The sequence below is a fragment of the Cervus elaphus genome, chromosome 19 (assembly GCF_910594005.1).
Source record: "Cervus elaphus chromosome 19, mCerEla1.1, whole genome shotgun sequence".
Lineage (NCBI taxonomy): Eukaryota > Metazoa > Chordata > Mammalia > Artiodactyla > Cervidae > Cervus > Cervus elaphus.
In genome coordinates, this window is record NC_057833.1 from 58,914,465 (window position 1) to 58,931,450 (window position 16,986).

Here is a 16,986-nt window from a genome sequence, read left to right on the forward strand (position 1 = left end):
AGGTTGCTAATCTATGAAACTTAGGCCAGTCTTAATTCACAGGGGATTTGTATTAAATGAATGATATCATGGAAGGATGTAGCACATAATATGTATTCAGTAAATGCTAGTTTGCTTCTGGCCTTTTAATTTTAACTTCTGTCTGGGACTTCCTCCTCCTAACCCTTCTCACCATTGTGGCTAGCATCATGCTATAGACATTAACCAATGCTAAAGACATAAGAATAAGGCATTTAAAAAATTATTGATTATTATAGCTACCCTGGTAATGGGCTTACAAAGAAGGAGATCTAAGGAAACCACCAGGAATTTCTGCCTCCTGTAATTGTAATATTTTCTAGTCAACAAATAGAAATGGTAGACTTTTACCAAAGTATTGCCAGAATCCTATTCATATCAATAAAGTGTAATGAAATATCTATCCAAGTGATGTACATTAAGTCTTTTGAAATAATAAAACATCCACTTATTGCCCATCCTTGTACCAACTTCATATCCTTCTTTCCACAGTGGATGTTACTCACTTTTGCTCAGTGTAGATTAGTCTCCTTGATTAGCACCTACTCTTTTAGGGCGAGGTGTGCGACCAGAAAGGGCTTCCCAGGTGGCACAAGTGGTAAAGCACATGCCTGCCAATGCAGGAAGCTTGAGATGCGAGTTCGATCCCTGGGTTGGGAAGAACTCTGGAGGAGGAAATGGCAACCCACTCCAGCATTCTTGCCTGGAGAATCCCATGGACACAGCAGCCTGGTAGGCCATGATCCATGGGGTCACAAAGAGGCAGACACAACTGAAGTGACTTAACACACATGCATGTGCAGTCAGAATCCAGATGGCATTGTTATTGTTCAGTTGCTCAGTCATGTCCAACTCTTTGCAACCCCATGGACTGCAGCATGCCAGACTTCCCTCTCCTTCACTATTTCCCAGAGTTTGCTCAAGTTCATGTCCATTGATTTGGTGATACCATCCAACCGTCTCATTCTCTGTTGCCTCCTACTCCTTTTGCCCTCTATCTTTCCCAGCATCAGGTCTTTTCCAATGAGTTGGCTCTTTTGCATCAGGTGGCCAAAGTATTAGAGATGTCATTGAAATGGCTAAATAGTTGCTGTATACCTTCTTTGTTAAGGAATAAGCAGGGAGAAAAAAACAAAAAAACAAAAACACCTCCCACTCTAAGATATCTAGAGCTTCATTTCAGCCTAGAGCCAATCATTTTAACTGAATTGTAAAGCCCACAGGAGTTAAGCTTTATAAAGGAAACAGTGACACAATCTAAATGATTCTTGCAGCAATGTCCCTGTTATACAGAGATCTCTTTATCGGATCTAAGCTCACTTTGAACCTCCTCAGACTTCACTTTCTGTGTAACTGCAGATTTAGTATGCAGCTCTCTGTCTTTTTTTGGCATTGAGAGTTTGGCCAATGTTATTAAACCACATTAAGTCACTAGGATTTCTCTAGATCTCTTCCTGCTATGCCACAATCAGTCTCAAAATAGTTGTGACTGTGGAATAAAAAGAAAGAAAAGGAAACAGAAAGGTGACCTGATGTGGTAGAAAAATGAGTGGTCGTGTCTGGAGATTGTGAGCCTTTGCTCTCTATCTTGGATGAGATTCCTGTAACACAAGGCCCAGTTTCCTCCCCGGCAGTTTGGAGGTCTAGACAGCTGTAACACAGGCAGAGCCTACAGCTGTAGTTTACCCTCAGGTTGTCAGCACCTTGTTTTAGTTTTTAAAACATTTAAATGTATACCAAATACCTATTTTTTATATAGTGCTAAATCCAAACCTTTTCTTCCTTTAAAATTTCTGAGACTCTCAAAACACATTTAAAAAAAGAAATTATTTTTATGAAGAAGACTAATAAATAAACGTAGAAGCAGATAAAAAGTGAGAAAAGGGGAAGAATTTAAAGCCAGTGTGTTAGTCACTCAGTCGCGTCTGACTCTTTGCGGCTGCATGGATTGTAGCCCACCAGGCTCCTTTGTCTGTGGAATTCTCCAGGCAAGAAGACTGGAGTGGGTAGCCATTTCCTTCTCCAGGAGATCTTCCCAACTCAGGAATTGAAGCCAGGGCTCCTGCATTGCAGGCAGATTCTTTACCATCTGAGTCACCAGGTAAAGCCAGGTATAGAGATAAATGAGTGAGAAACAGAGTAAGAGAGACTCAATCCAAAGGTCTAAAGAATAAGGAGGAAGAAAAAGAGGAGGAAGAGGAGACTCAGGTTAAAGATGGAAAATTATAAGATAGCTTTGAGGGGAACATTTTACATAATGTAAGCAGTCTTTATCTTATAAAAAAACATTTGAAATCTCTCCTTATAGCATTTAAAATAAGATTCACTTTATGCAGCTTTGACTTACTCTGTCCTGTGGAGAAATGAACTGTGAACCTTAGGTACAAGTCTCAGCTCTGTCTCAAAATATAAACTCCTGAGAAAATTATCTTCTGAGCTTCATAATCTTCACATACAAAGTAGGGGTACAGGCATATTCTCATCCACTTTTAAGAATCCATGAAATGAAACAGCACATGGAATGATCTTGTTGACCTGCTGCTTGGATGCTTGTTGAAGGAAGTTCTGAATTAGATTAGATCATACTAATGATCAAAAAAAAAAAAAACCTTTTGGAAGTTTTTACTGATTTGTACATGCTTAGTCCCAGATGAGTTAACAAGAAGGTAGCTCCACTTTATAAAAAGTACTATGGCTACCATTGCCAAACACACTTTAAGTTAAATCTTCAACTGGAATATTATACTTGCAACTCTTTCTCTAAAGGTCTTATTCACCAATTAGCTGAAAGATGGCATTTCTGACTTTCTAATCCAGAAATTTAAAACTCCTGTGTAACCAAGAAAATGGAAATCAGTACATTCTTGGTTGCCTTTCTATTAATTTAAATTTGCATAACCTAATCAAAACTCAACCTGCCTTGCCCTTCAACAAAAAGCTATATTTTCCCCCATTACTAAATGGCTACATTCTTCTCAGGATTTTTTAAAAGATGAATTATGTTGCTATCCCATGACTTTTCCTTTAGAATGTGTCCATGGAAATTAAAATGGATTTTTCTGTGCTCAAGACTGAAATGAAAAATAGTCCGAAGGGATGGTGGAAATGAACACAAAACTTTGCTGATATTACTAGTATTACAATTTTGTTAAGCTTTGTTTCTAATAAAATGAAATAAAGTCAGCTGATCCCCAAATAACTGTTTGACACTTTATCTACATCATTATTTTGTGTCTACAGTCTAAGCACAGCCTAAGATTTCCTGTAAATCTTTGGCATATATTTTCTGAAGCTTTTCTACTATACTATTCCTACCGAGCCGCTTCTTCCGTAATCATTTTACTGTTTCAACAAGTATTGCTGAACATAGAGAATGTGCCGAGCACTGTGCTAGGTGCTAGGTATAAACTGTGGGCACATGGCTGCCAGTCATTGAATCATCCTTGAAAAATGGATGGAGTAGGCATCTATTTTTATTTCCTAAGCTGAAATGGGAGAAAAGTTAACTTTGGAAGATCAGAAATGTAACCTCAAACTCTTGTTCTTTCCTTTAGGTGACCTCTGGTGATTTTTTTTCTAGTCACCATTTACAAACACATTCAAAAAGGGTACAGGCTTCCTGCCTTGCTCTCTAACTGGCTGCTAATAAAGAGAATTTCTATTTCTTTTTATCACTTTAGTGATTGTCCTCAGCCATAGGAGGGCACTCAGGTACAGGATGGTCCTGTGCCTAGCAGCACAGTCAACTTCACCCATACTTTCTAGCCTCAGCTCTGGGAACTCATTATGTGGCACAAGAAGCATCAGACAGGCTCAGAGGACTGGAGCTGTCTGTAGTCATCCAGATTAAAAGTTAATTTTAGGCGCTCTCCATAAGCACAATATTAGAAATTATTGAAATTTCTCTTATAAGCATCTTCATCAGTTTAGAATCTTTTCTCATTGACCGTTTCTCTTTCATTGCCCTATATTGGGCTGTTCTGTTTAGTCAGATACTGTGTATATACTTTCTTCCAGGGCTTCCTTGGTGGCTCAGCTGGTGGCTCAGCTTGGTGGCTGAGCTGGTAAAGAATCCGCCTGCAATGCAGGAGACCTGGGTTCGATCCCTGGGTTGGGAAGATCCCCTGGAGAAGGGAACAGCTACCTGCTGCAGTATTCTTGCCTGGAGAATTCCATGGACTGTATAGTCTATGGGGTCACAGAGAGTTGGTCGGACACGACTGAGCGACTTTCACTTATACGTCCTTCCAAAGTAAAATAGTGATCTATTCAAAGATTTCCATATGCATTCTTCATGCATTTTTAAAGGGGAAGGGTAAAATTGAAGATATTTCTCTTTGCCCTGGTGATATCTCTGTGTGTTTTTCAAATGATATTTGCTCTTAGGTAAACTAGTTAGACCATAGCTTTGGCTAGCACAGGTATGGATTCCCAAAGGTATCGAGAGAATGACAACAGGAGCATATGGAGAAGGCTGACAGTGTAGTGGAATTGCTTTCAAGTGATTTTACACATTAGTACTTTCAGACACTCTCCTGCCAGTAATCCTCATTAGAAATAAGATCAGAATATTGGGGTCACTAACTCAAATCCGTTTTTCTGAGACCTGAACAATAACTGAAAATCAGAGCTAAAGGGAATAAGAATGAAACTATTCCAGATATTAGAATTGTTTCTCTAATTGAGTCTTACTCTCTCCCCTCTGTTTGGTCTTTTTTTTCCTCTCCCTGTTTCTCTCTTCCTCTTTTTTCTTCCCTGCCTTCCTGCTCCTTTCTTTTTAGTGTTCTGAATTCATTAGATGGCATAGTGTAAATCAATAGTAAACGCTAACCGCCTACTCTGTACTCAGTTACGCAACATCGCATAACCGGTACACAGAGACAAAAAGGGAAAAAGCACACACAGCCTTTACATTCAAAAGCTCTTGCATAATTTTACTTTTCCACAGCCAAAAAGAAAAAAAAAGGAAATAACAGATGGGGAAAACTTACAGTTTTTTTTTCCCCTTTTTTCAGACTGTTGAGAGGGGAGTTAGCTAACATTCATGAACATTTCTAGTTGCCCTGAGCTGCAACAAAACATCCCATAATTGTCAGTGCCTTCACTGGCTTTAAAACAAGATTTTGTGAACCTCCACGATGTGGTAAATTTTCCAGGTAACATAAGACTAAAATTATTCTGAGGTGTTTAATGCTGACTTGGTTTTTACTTATTTTGTGAAAAATCAACAACATTTAAAGTAAGAAATGAATTTTAAAATAGAAAGGATAAGGAAGACAGCTGTGTGTGTGTATGTGTGTGTTTTCATTTGAAATGTATCCTGATGTAATATTTATGTAAAAAGCTGGTTATATAAACCCTGTCTTTCTCTTGCTTTTTACTTTGAGGGATGGATAAAGCCCTACAGTTTTTTTTCTCATGACAAAGTATATTCAAACCCCAAAGTCTTAATGAAAGAGAAAACATCTAGATGCTACAGCAGACACTTGATTCAAACTCCCTACAGAATTCATCCCTTAAGCAACAGATCCATTTAAGAACTTGTAGTTTCTGGAATTCTCAAACTTTCTGTCTCACTATTCCCTGAAACACCTTTGGGTTCATTGCACTGCCTTTAAGTCTCCAATGTATAATAAAAGTTTTTTGTTTTGTTTTTTTTTTACTTTGTAGTTCTTCACTTCTTTCTTACACCCCCTACTTTTTCACTGGAGTGACTCCCTTCCCAAATGGGAACATGGTGAGATTTGTATGAGGTTGATTAGTCTTCCTTCCCTGTTACAATAGTTTGTTTCCCTTAACTGGCTGATGTCCTCTGGGTACCAGACGTTTGTCTGATGAGGGAGGTTAGAGGTCTTTGGAAGTTTGTTTTGGTCTTCCCTTTCAGCTTCTGCCTATCAAATGGTCTTAAAATGGATGCAAAATGCTAGAGAGCACAGCGTTAGGCACTCTGAGGTTTATGCTAGAGGAAAGTAAGATCAGGTATGTAAGGAGTAGTGTGCTAGTAATTCTGAGGGTTTTTAATGCAATCAGGGTAGGTGAAACCAGGCGGAGAGAGGATGGAGCTGAGTAGAAACTACTGAAGCTTTTGATCACTGTGTATTTGGGATCAGTATCATTCCTTTAGATCATACTTTACTTCTGGATGGTAAGGCTGTATGGAATTGGTTCATTTGATTTACTAGAAGGAGGTAGATTTTTCTCTACTTTTTATAAAAGATTCAGGCTATTTCCTAGTTTGTTTGACTTTCTCTTATATGTTAGCTATTGAATTTTGGATTCCTTTTGTATGGAAAAGCCTGGTGCATAAAGATAAAAATCAAAGCCAGGAGAGTTTTGTCTGGTTTTTCAGGTTTCATTATCTAAACATGTGGTTCACTGTTGTAACAACTGAATGATCAAGATCACTGGGGTTGTAGTATCTCTGTATGTGTGATGACATGGGCACATCTTTTGTTGTCTGAATATGAATAATGACTAAGCTAGCATATGTTTTTAAAGTATTTTGTAAATACATTTCCTTTCAGATTTTTTTCCTTGAAAGAATCTATAATTCAGACAGATTTGTTTGTGTAAACATAATGAAAATTGGTCACAACATTCTAGTCTTTAAGCAAGATATTCACATATATATTTACACATATATCTTCTCTGTGTCCTTCATATTTTTATCTTTTTTATTAATGTATAGCTGAGCTACAGTGTTGTGTTAGTTTCAGTTATATAGTAAAGTGATTTAGTTATATATAATTCTTTTTAAGATTCTTTTCTCTTTTAGATTATTTTCTCTTTTCTCTTATATATTACTATAAAATATTGAGTATAGTTGCCTGTTTCTGTACAGTAGATCCTTGTTGGTTATCTATTATATATATATATATATATATATACATATATACATTAGTTATATATATAAATATATATATATGTTAATCCCCAAATCCTAATTTATCCCTTTCCCCTTTTCCCCTTTGGTAACCATGTTTATTTTCTATGTCTTTGCATCTATTTCTGTTTTGAATATAAACTCATCTGTATTTTTTTTTTTAAGATTCTACATATAAGTGATATCATATGATATCTGTACTTTTTCAGTCTGGCTTACTTCACTTACTATGATAATCTCTAGGTCCATCCGTGTTGCTGCAAAAGGCATTATTTCATTCTTTTTATGACTGAGTTGTATTTCATTGTATAAATATACCAAACCTTTATCCATTCATCTGTCAATGGACATTTAGATTGTTTCCATGCCTTGGCTATTGTAAATAGTGCTGCTATGAACATTGGGGTGCGTGAATCTTTTTGAATTGTGGTTTTCTCAATTGTAGCTAAGTGTGGATTCCAATAGGCAGTTTTGTATGTGTGTACTTGATTATCAAATTGAATACTGCACCATGTAAAATGTTTCTTTATAATGTAATTTTAGCATGATTAATCATCTGTAGCCAAGCACTTAGTTTTGGTCTACAGTTCTGTATACAGGGAATCATTTAGAATACCCTGATTTTCAAATGGGTTTGCTTGAATTTAAAAGAAACCTTATTCCTTTATGGAGGAGCATTTTCTTGATTGTCAAAAATATTTGGAGCTATCTGGTTATCAAAAGAGTAGGGAAAACGTCTTTGAGTAAAACATCTTTGGACTTTTTCCTGCCTCAGTTTATCAGAATAACTTTCAATTCCCTCTCAGTCAATTTTTGCACTCTCTAAACCATACTTAGGGCAAAATTGACCTTTCAATGCCCCATGAATTCCAGCTGCTTCTGAACTGCACTCTTTTTTGGTTGTAACCACGGCCCTGGGAACTTGTAAGCTACTTCTAGTTTTTCTTCTGCAGTATGGGATCCAGGCCTAGGAAGGGTTGACAAGCCTAAACTTTCTATTTCCAGGCATACAGGAAGATAGGGCAAGATTTAAACTTCTAATTTTTCAGAAGTCCTTCACAACTCTTTTAACCTGGCTTCTCTTTGCTATTGGCAATAGTAATAGATATTTTTAAATGTTGCAACAAGAACCTCAGTCACTAACTTACTCTTTCAACAAGAATCACTCTAGTTGTGCTCAGCACATAGTAGCTGCTTTAGGAATATTTTACCATGTTTTGGTGAGCTGCAGTGACTGTCCCCTCTTAGTGCTTATGCAAGTAAGCAGTAAGCCATGATAGTAATAAAGGGGTCAGATGAGATCAAATACAGTGCTCTTCAAACTTCAGTCAGGGGTGATCACCCCATTTTATAAGAAAGCCCTTATTATCTTGTCTCTATCTTTTTTAAAAAAAATAACAAATTGCAGAAAGAAATTTTATTTCTTTCCTGGAGGTCCTTTTTAATGGTCAGTGATGCACAGACCATTGGATCGTTTAACAAACATAATTTTGAGCAAGGTACTTTAGGGATCCTTATTGAGTTTCATATGCAGATGTGTTAGGGCCATATGATTATGGGTCTCAAATATACTCCTCTTATACTCTGCCACAGGGTCTTTTGAATCTTGACTTTACTCATTTTCCTTAGGCAATTATTTTTTAGGCTTCTTTTATTTATATAAGTCGTAGGATGATGACAAATTTTATACAGAATTCTCCTTTTATAATGTTTCATTATCTTTAGCTACAGTAACTCCTGATCTTTCTAAATCAATTTTGGCTCAAGTTATCATTCTGGTTATTTTCAGGGCTTCATTCTGATGGTGATATTGTGGGTGGGAGGTGATCTCTGGTAAAACTGTCTGTGGCATCTCCATTATAAAAGCAGTGGAAAGACCTCCATGTGGAATTGTTGATAGACTTGCTGCTTGTTAGGGAAGCAATTTTTAAAATGCAGATTATATAATATTTGGGGATTTTGTTGCTCCACAGTAGAAGCTTTTTAAATGTTAATTTGGGGTTTGTTTTGTTGCTCTGTGACTTAGCATAAAAGGTTTTGGTTTTAAAAGGTTTCAGTTCACTCATTCTAGTTGTCTTACAGGACTTGGAATATAATGCTATACATTTATTTATACTCATGAAAAAGGATAAGGCCAGTAACTCACAACTCATGAAACCAGGGGTAAATAATCCATAGCTTGTTCCACCACTCTTGCCGCAATATTTATATCCAGAACACAAGTAACAAACAACCCCAAACAAGGAGAAACCAGTTTGTTTTTATTTACAAAATGTTTAATCAAAAGTACAGTGAAGTTCAAATGGAGCTGCAAATCCTGGTGGTTCACAATGGTTTGATTTATTTTTTTAAACAGACCATGGATAATTAACCATAAAACATAACTTTCTCAACACAAGTTACAGTGAATTACAGAAACAGGCAGCAAGTCATTCACAACTGGTTGCAACTGGTTAGAACCTTAAAGTTAAAACACACAGGCAAATACAAAAGCCCTTTCTCAGGGTGCAGTTGTATTTTCATTCCCAAAGGGGAGTATCCTTTATTTTTATATAATGTCAGTATGTCAGTGTCCTGAGTGAGAAGTAAATGTATTATTTTCTATGATTGCCATGTTGTCATACATTTTACCAATACCTAGCACTAATGGTATTCTTTTAATTTCAGAATGCTTCACCATCACTAACTGGATATTCCTTGTGACATTGCTGTCTGGTAAGCATGTTTTCATCATCTCTAAACAGCGGCCCAAAATATTGAGGTGCACAGAAGTCAAGTATATTTCTCCCAACCTCAGAAAGAATTAGACCTAAAGCAGTGGCGAGTCCACCACCTCAAGTGCTAAATTTGAACAGAAAGCATTTTGACATTGATGAAGGGTACCTGTTCCAATTCCTATTTATTCATTTGAAATACCATCATTTAGAATGATAAGAAACATGGTCTTAAGAACCTATCGTCACAGAGTTCAGCAAACGGTTTACACTGATTTTGCTGCACGGGGGAGGAAGTATTCAAAAGACTTGCTTGAAAAACTCTCCAGAGATAATATATGTCTATTTCCAAAGGAGTCCCCTGAGTGGACAGAGAAGGTGCTTTGGTGAAGCTGAGCATGGATGTTTCCATGTGGAACACTGGGTGTTTTTGCCTTACGCAGACAAAATTCTGCAAACATATTTTATGATGTTTTGAATTACCTGCTGTTTTTTGATGATATGCTACAAATGTGAAATGTATTTGCTTCATGTGAATCAATGATTGCTCCTGTGTATACCCACAAACACAAGGGACATGAACAACCCTCACCACTATCACCAACATTGCCAGTTAAGTAAGAGGATCAACATCAAGGCTGCAAGGGAACCTAGGTTTGAAATGATGTCTATGTGTCTTGTGGTGAGAATTTGTAAAGTTTTAAAATTCAGAGTTTCAAGAATTCTTGAGAGTTCAGTGGCTGGGAGGAGAGTGCAGGTCTGGACTGAGAGAATATTGGTAGAACATCATCAAGACAGAACCTGAAAGAGTTGAATGTACTAGAGATTAGCCTGCATAGAAATGCACTGACAGTTACACCAGAGAGGAAAGAGTGAAAGGGTGACTTGCCTGGCATCTGAATATATTCTGCCTGGCCCCGGCCAGGCCTATTTAGTTATGAACATCATATTCTCCACAATTTTAGAACCTATACTCTTGACTTCTATTTATATGAATGTGCATAAGATGAGGAAAATAATCTCTTGGGTAATAAAGATAACTTTCTAGCAGAGACTTTCCATGTCTGTTGCACATAATCTACAGATGTCACTGTATCTTTGTTTCTAGTTCTATTGTACGTCTGTCTGTACAATAGATAGGCCTCTGTGCCTGTGTGTGTTACTCCGTTTTGTCAGTTTCCCATAGCTAGACCACCTGGTATACACCCAGATCCACAAGGATGAATGCTTCATTTTTGTTTCTTCTTCATTTTTGTTTCTAGTTCTGTTGTACAGCTATCTGTCTCTCTGAAGGTACCCATCTTGCCAGTGAAGGGCACAAGCCTTTAAATTGTAACTCCCTACTCTCACTTCAAACTTTGCTTGTTATGCTGCCCGAAAAGAAACTCATATCAGTGTGAATGTTTAGAACTCAAGGGAGAGGCTCATTGGGTAACTTTAGTCATTCCCTTTGCATTCATTGTGAAATGATCTCATCACAAAATGGCCTGAATTTCACACTCTTTCTGGCTTGCAAAGAAACCAGTTCCTCTCCTATTTCTATCCAACACACAGAAAGCTCTTTATGTTTCTATGATCAGATAAAATCTGATGAATGTATTTGACATCTAGGTATGAAGATTTAAACTATCAGGGCAATTCTGGGTGTTTGTAGATTCTGTTTTAGTAAATGAAAAGCTCCTTCGGAAAGGAGAGCACATCTTATCCACTAATGAATAAATATTTATTTTCATTTTAAAATGATACATGCTTATTAAAAATAATTTGAAGAAACACATTGGAGTAAAATGAAGAAAAATTAAAGTAATTATTTCTATAATTTAAATCCAACCATTAATAACCATTTGATATATTTCTTTACTCTCATTTTCCCCTGAGGATATATTTTTTAAAATGTGCTGTAATCATACTTTCCATATAATTTTATGTCCTGCTTTCAAAATTTAACCTAAGAATTCTACATGTAATTACATAGTCCTTAAAACCATCATTTTAAATAAATATATACTGTTTCTGAAGAAGGATAGCTTACTTAACCTAAATGTCCAAAGTATTTTCTTATTTTTGTCTTTATGTTTTGTTTCCATAATCTTATATATAAAAAGTAAATGAATCAGTCAATAAGTAAATGAAAGTTCAAATCAGTATAAATTTTTAAATTGTTTATTATGAAAATTTTTAAGTACATGAGTGTAGGCAGATCGCTGCCATGAATCCCATGTACTCATGACCCAGCTTGCACAGTGACTATACCCATGGCCTATTGTTTTCCTGTGCTACCTCCATGTTTTTCTGAAGCAAACCCCAGTCATTATAGCATTTAACCCATCAATATTTCAGGCCCATTAGAACCTTCTATATTTTAATGTTAAAAACAATTCAGATCATTATATAGAGGAGCATTTTTCTTCTGAGTATTATTGTCATATTTTCTGAAATGTAAACACTGATCATAAAATCACAGACATGTGCTTCATAACATTTTAATGCACATCTGTAAGCCAAAGGGCAATTTAGTTGACTACAGAGATATTTTACAAGTTTGGCTAGGTTTCTTGGATGGGTTTTTTTGGGGAGCTCTTTTGGGGGGGTTTTCCTTTGGTTCAAACTTAGGATGATGATTTACATGCAAGATCAATGCCGCATTAACTACGCTCATCATTGGATATATTCTGTGCTGTATATAATTCCACATTTGAGGTGAAAGGGAACATAACCCTCTGAGTACTGAGAAGTCCAGCATGGCTGCACCCAACACATCCTAGATAAATATGGCGAACCTACTTAAACCAAATGTAACACCGGATTTAAACATTTATAGGGTTTTTTTGTTTGTTTTAATTGGCCAAAACAAAAGGCTTCTTCCTAAGGGGGCACTTAAGAAATCTGTAAAGGGAGGAATTATACATTAATAGTATGAATAATTTTTCAAAAAAAAGCACTATGTCTGGGAAAGTGAGCATAGAGGGAGATGGTGGATTGCAGAACAAAGGGTGCTCATTGCCTCTGTGCCTGTGTGTATTACTCTAGTTTATCCTCAGAATATTTAAAGAGCCTCAAGTCAGTTTCCTATAGCTAAACCACCTCCTATACACCCAAATCCACAAGAACGAATGCTTCATGCAACTAGGCTGTCAGCAGAGGACCAGTGGTGAAGGTTTTATCCTGCCTGGCTGTCTTTGACCTGCAGGTCAGTGACTGTTCCAACAGGTGTATTCCACTCATCAGAGATTCAGGATGTGAGTAACTGCATACCATCCTGCATCAGTATAAACTGGATTTATGTGTTACTCAGGTCTATTTAATCTTAGGAGCACATTTTCCATTGGCCTCGAAAGTGAGTAGCTGGAATATTAATGTGTCTTAACCCTTAGAGGAAAAAAAAAAAAGAGTTCCTCCACTGCACTAAATCTAGAAAGATATGAGGGTTTGCAGTATGGACACATACAAAATATTTTTGAACAAAGTTGGTGGAGGAAAGCACATGGCAAAAAAAAGAAACAGAAGAAATAACATAAGCAGTAAACTGTCTCAAGCAAGCAGAAAGCATCTGTAAAAATTGCTAGACTGGATGGTGTCACAATACAAACTATTTTTTTTTCCATCTCATGTCTTTTTCCCCTCAGTCTTCTGATCGTTTCTGTTTTTCTTTATCCTGGCCTGGCATTACCATCATTATAATGTCCTCAAAAGGTCAGGAATGTACCTGACAGCTTGGCGTTGAAGCAGGCATTCCAGGAAAAGATAGGTAGGATCTAGCTACTATACTGTTTTAAAGCTACTACTATTTCACCATAACCCAAAATACCCATATTTGGAAAGAGTTAGCTTTTCATCATTATTTTAAGGTTGATTTTGCCAACACAACAACTGAAATAAAGGCATAAGTTTTCACTTTTTCCTGCATTCTCTCTTACATGTGGTGTTGGATTATGTAGCTCATGTCATATAAACCTAGAATATAAACTGGGTGTTAAAGAGAAGAGGAAGTTTACCCGTAGTTCTTTCTAGCTAAAATATTATTCATTATGCCCAAGTGAACCTTAAATGTCTCATCACGATAATAGATACTATTATTATTACTACTATGCTTAATGATAGTGTTTGATTCTTGGTGTGTGTGTGTAGCATTTTCTTATGCTTGGCCTTGGGGTCTGGTGTTTATTCAATTCTTACATTTGCTATAAAATGACTCTTCTTGAAATAAAGTAGTATTCCATATTCTGTACCTCCTTCCTTGTAGTATAGTTCAAAATCATGGTTGGATGATTCTACTTAAATAGGGCAGGAAATTTTTTGCAAATGCCCCCATCAAGCCAAGACTTTAATTTAGACTTAAATACAGATAGTTACAAAAGGAAAAAAAAACTGTTTTGTTCATACCATCAGACCCATCTTTCAAGAAGTTGGCATATTTTTTGGATAAATTTTATAAGACACATAACATACAATCGTGCACAGTTAACACAAGGATGGGAATTATGGCATGCTTTTACTGAGATAACTTTGGTGATTCTCCCTTACCTGGAGGGGCGAGAGAAGGATGAAGAATCCATTCAAGGCAAAGATATTTAAGGAGAAACTTTGCAGCCAGCTCAGCTCTTTTACATTGGAAATGCTGAGAAGTCTTCATCGTTTTACCCTTCACTAGAGATTACTCAAAGTCTGTGATATATAGAACTTCCTTTGAGATAGTCTGCTTTTGAGGGGACTATTCCATTAGCAAACCATGCTGGTCTCCATAAAGAACTGATTCTATTTATTTTATCCTACGCTATGAAATATTCTTAAGATGCTGTTGATGTATACTTTTTTATCAAAAGTCATTTGCTTTTGAGTTTTTGATAGCCATTCTATGAATCAACCAACCCCACTGGCTCAGGCAGTAAAGAATCTGCCTGCAGAAATTACTGGTGACCCTGGTTCAATCCCTGGGTCAGGAAGATCCTCTGGAGAAGGAAATGGCAACCCACTCCAGTATTCTTGCCTGGACAGACGAGCCTGGTGGGTGACAGTCCGTGGAGTCACAAAGAGTCAGACTTGACTGAGTGACTAACGCTTTCACTATGAATCAACCTAATATATTTGTGGTGTGGAGATCTATAACCACTGAATGCTAAGTTTAAAGACTTTTATAATTACTTACTTAAAGACACGTTAGCTTTTAACTCTTTCTCTCTCTTTATCCACAAACAAGTTGATTGGATAATCATATATGTTTATTGTTGTTGTACACAATGCACATGAAACAGGAAAGAGGAAAGGCTATTTGTAACAGGTAATTACAATGGCAAAATTGTACTTTCTTTAATTGTTCTCATTTTCTAATGTCTGATTACATCAAGACCTACACTCTAAGAAGTATATTTCAGTTTTGCTAAGAAAATGACAGAGGAGAAAGATAAATCCAGTTCTATAAAGTGATGTCAAGCATAAGTTGGCACAACTACAGTTATCAGTAGTTCATTCAAACTATTCCTCCACTCTGGTAGGACTTTGATTTCTGCCCATCCTTTAATAAGGAACCAGAGCAAGGAAGCAGCAGACTTTTTTGGAAACCCTGGGAGGTCTGATCTATGAGGACATGATCGGTCTAGTGGATTCTTAGGAGCCTGAGTTATTTCTGGGATGGCTTATCCAGCCTTTCATGGAATCAGAACTCATACCATTTTCTGTAAATTAAGTTAAAAACTCAGAGGTTAAGTGAATCTTTAAAATTGTCTCCTGATTACCCTTTCAACAAACTTCTGTTGATGCTTACTACGTGACAGGTACATGTGAACCCATTTCTTTTTTTTTTAACCTTCCTAACTCTTTATACTTTTTCACTTATGCAAGGAGAAAATTCCTTTGAGTTTGCAAGAGCCCGTGCATATTTGAGTATAGCCAAAGATTCAGTCTCTTCCAGGAACTCAGGTTGTCACCCTGTGAGCCTGCCTTTGTCTTTCCTCCTAGTTCTGCCTGTGGCGCCTGTCACTAGCAGTCAAATAAGGACAATTTTACCATTCTCTCCTGCTGCTCTGTGTTGTTTTTTTTTTTTTTACTGCTGGTACATGAATTTGTTATTCTTTATAACTCCCTTTGAAGTTGGAAATCCAAGGGGAATCTAAAACCGACCAGATGTTTCTGCTGCTGGGGAAGGAAGAGAGTAAGGATTAAGTTTAACAAAAACTTGGTCTCTAGGAAAAAAAAAAATCATTTCAGCTGGAAATCATCATGCAGTGCATTCATTTGCCTCATATCTGTTAATTTACATTTACTAGTTCTTTATAGACAATATCACCTATCAATTTTCTCTGGGAGCAAAATCATAAATTTGTGAACAAAGGAGTTCGGGTGGTGATTTGCTCAGGCCTGTTTCCCTTTTGGAGTTTTAGTTCTGTTGCCCTATGCATTCCCTTCACCTGCTTTGTGCTTCACCTGCTTTGTGAGTGTTTTCTGTTATCTTTATCATTGTCTTTGTTATTATTGAAGGATCATATCATGTCCCACCAGGCTAGGAGGCTAATTCTGCAAACTCTTCCAAGAGGGTGAGGTCAATGCAGCCTGTGGTGAGGGAGGGAAGGAAAGAAGATTTACCAGAGTGGAGATTTGCCTTTATAGAGAACTTCATCCTTTTTAGAGATCTGTAAATCAAAACAAGAGCAAGAGTGATGAAGACCTTCAGGATGAAGAAGGAAAGTCTTGTGGTCTTTCAAGGATTCAGATAATATTACAGACAGTTTGAATAAACAGGTTAGGAAATGGAAAATGATAGGTATATGGAAACCCAAAAGAGAAAAAAAAAAAAAGATGTCATCTGTGAGGCAATATTCAAGGGAACTCTCAAATTAGGTGTCCAAGACTTCAAGCCTTGGTGTAAAGTGAAAATTAAAACGAGACTGGAGGTGAGTCTCAGAAACCAGTCAAGGTGTTTTGGTGATGTGCTTAATGCTTCACAAAAGCTCTGGGTCGCAGAGTGGACTTTTCCTCCCCTGCTTCCTGCATAGCATCTGTCACACAATCCCCTTACATTGCTCTCTGGATTTCTCAGGTTTCCAGGAGGACAGAGAAACCTGTGGATAACTGCTTTACACCCCTTACCTTGCTCAATGGATTAAACGTTTGGAAACATTCCTCATACCTCACAAGACATGCATACTCATATCTCAGCCTCTATTGCCCTTGCCTATCTTGTATTTAAATAGAAAGTCTGAGTCCTCAATAATTATATTAAGCTTCTTAAGCAGCACGTATCAACTGCATACACCATTTTAAGTATTTTTCCAGCCTTTTGAAAGGGAGAGTAGGGAAATAGACAGAGAGAAATCACTTAGCAGCTGATTCACTTATTTTAAGCAGCTTTCCCCATTTTAAAATATAAAAAATTCA

The 16,986-nt window shown here is 36.9% G+C and overlaps 1 protein-coding gene across 30 annotated transcripts in view; it reads left to right on the plus strand.

The window, feature by feature from the left end:
• The window catches only part of ZBTB20 (zinc finger and BTB domain containing 20), an 848,937-nt gene that overhangs the window by 470,802 nt on the left and 361,149 nt on the right, over positions 1-16,986 (plus strand). For all 30 annotated transcript variants that reach the window (XM_043874099.1, XM_043874083.1, XM_043874098.1 and 27 more), the window contains one exon: positions 9,569-9,616. The gene's annotated coding sequence lies outside the window, so the exon portion shown is untranslated. The remainder of the gene's footprint in view (positions 1-9,568; positions 9,617-16,986) is intronic.